The sequence below is a fragment of the Camellia sinensis genome, chromosome 1, assembly GCF_055761805.1.
Source record: "Camellia sinensis isolate YWXY chromosome 1, ASM5576180v1, whole genome shotgun sequence".
NCBI lineage: Eukaryota > Viridiplantae > Streptophyta > Magnoliopsida > Ericales > Theaceae > Camellia > Camellia sinensis.
This window is the reverse complement of record NC_138961.1, coordinates 204,130,515-204,132,557: the sequence shown is the minus strand read 5'-3', so window position 1 is coordinate 204,132,557 and position 2,043 is coordinate 204,130,515. Positions and strand designations below refer to the sequence as shown.

At 36.1% G+C, this 2,043-nt stretch overlaps 1 non-coding gene across 1 annotated transcript; it reads right to left on the bottom strand.

Moving 5' to 3' along the window:
• Nucleotides 1–255: 255 nt before the first annotated feature.
• Nucleotides 256–1,761, bottom strand: LOC114261959 (uncharacterized). The gene is made up of 2 exons (XR_014343477.1): nucleotides 1,253–1,761; nucleotides 256–513 (listed from the first exon to the last, which is right to left on the bottom strand). It is a non-coding gene; the product is annotated as an uncharacterized LOC114261959 (transcript).
• Nucleotides 1,762–2,043: the final 282 nt, after the last annotated feature.

The window sequence follows — 2,043 nt, the reverse complement described above, 5'->3', positions numbered from 1 at the left end:
GAGATGGAATAAAATGGATATGGAATGACTATTCCCTAAAAAATGATTCTGTTTGTAGTATATTTATTTTTTAGTCCAACTATACATGAGGATAAATATTTTGATGCAATTGTCATTTCATTGCATTTGGTTTCAGTGAATCAAATACTACTAACAGTATTCAAATTAATTATCAATGTTGCTCATAGAGTTAGTGGATTACGATATTCAAATCAGAAAATCTTAGCTGACTTGTAATTGATCAAACACACAGAATTTAAAATTTTAATATTGTAAATGGGTAGATACTTCGTCATTGATCTAGAAAATCAAATACAGCAGCTAAAAAAGTCACCCAAAAATAATAATTTGGGCATACAACATGATTACAATTATGCAATAAGAGAGAGAGAGAGAGAGAGAGAGAGAGAGAGAGTCTTTCAATACTGCTGTTGATAATTTTTACACATTTGATTCTGGGTCTAATATTAGCTGTGACTTGAACTTTGATTAACCTTCACGTACTTCCTGAGCCTGTTTCATATAATATTGAAAGGAAAAAAGAATCAGATTTTGTTCACGGAAACTATACAAAATTTCTGAAGTGTCAAGATTGAAAAGTACAAAATAGAACATCAATTCAGTGGTTCAGTTAAAAGTAGCAATGCTGCCAAAAGCACCAGATAAAGATGCAAAAGAACAAAGAAAAGGGGACAAAATATTGAGTTGGGCATGCAAGAGGATCTATGTTCAGTCCAGGAAAAAAGAGACTGGTGCTTTGTATCTGACACGGGCATTGTTTGAACTAAAACTTCGAAACCATAGGACCACAGACATTTTATCCTCAACAAAGAGTAGGATTAGATCTCATGTGGATTTTCTTTGAATTAGAAACAAGATAATAACTTTAATGGTGGGTAGCCAGGAATTGGGTTATTAAATGCTGTTGTGAAATGTTTGATCAAATGGGGCAATTAGTAGACCACATAACTTCAAGCTTTTGGGCCTTCTCTCATTGGTTTATCTCGTGGTCCCGTACCAAACATTTATTTCTAGAGTGATGACTTAGAGATGGCATGCTAACTAGAAGTCCTCATTATTGTAATATTACACTAACATACTTGTTAATTATTATGGATCGTTAATGGTAATTTTGGATGGCTATGTTAAACTCTCTTGAGATGGTACCAAGAATACTGAGGAAACTGGTAAACAAAAGCCAGCAAAGTGATTGTTCGGCTGGTTACTAGATAGAAAGCAGCTATTGCATTACCTGTGGTCAGAATGTTCACTGCCTTAGCAGTTGTTTCAGTTTGATCTGTAATTGGGAAATGGGACACTTCCTGACTCAATGTGCCTGAGGTCCTGTACTAGAAGCTCGTAGTGCCTTTTCACTTCCTCTGCTGATTTTCCACCCACTGCCCTTGCAACATTCTGCCAGCGGTCAGGGGTGTCCTTATCATATTTAGCCAGGGCCTTTTCAAATAATTTGTTTTGCTTTGGAGTCCAAGAAGAGCCGGAGCTACATGAGGAAGAGCAGTTTGACGCCATCAGCGAATATCTGAGTTTTTAAATGTTGTTCTAGAGCTAAGAAGGCAAAGTGGGTTTTGTGGTGACAAAAAAGGAATTAGTCTGGTGAGGAAAAGAGTTGGAAATCAAATGGCAACAGAAGAATGACTAGATTGAATCCCGAAATAACTTAAATAAAAAAGAAAAAGCAAAGGAAGGGGAAAAGAAGGATTGTATAGTGAAGGAAGATAACCTGAAGTCAAGGGATGGTATGGGAAAGATGTTACCAAGGCAGCTCCTTATAAACAGGAGGAAAAGGTAGTGGGCTTCAGCCAGTTGGCGAATATATCTTGCAAAAGGGTAGGAGTTAGCCGTCCCCCATTGGGAACCACAAATTGAATCAGGAAAGTGAGCAACACATGAAAGAAGAGAATCTATATAAAAACAAAACATGCTTATATTAGAACTATTGGTAATTCAATTCCTTTCTATTAATAATATTTCTACACAATTAAATTTATAGTGGGATTAATAACCAAGATCTAGTAGCTGGGG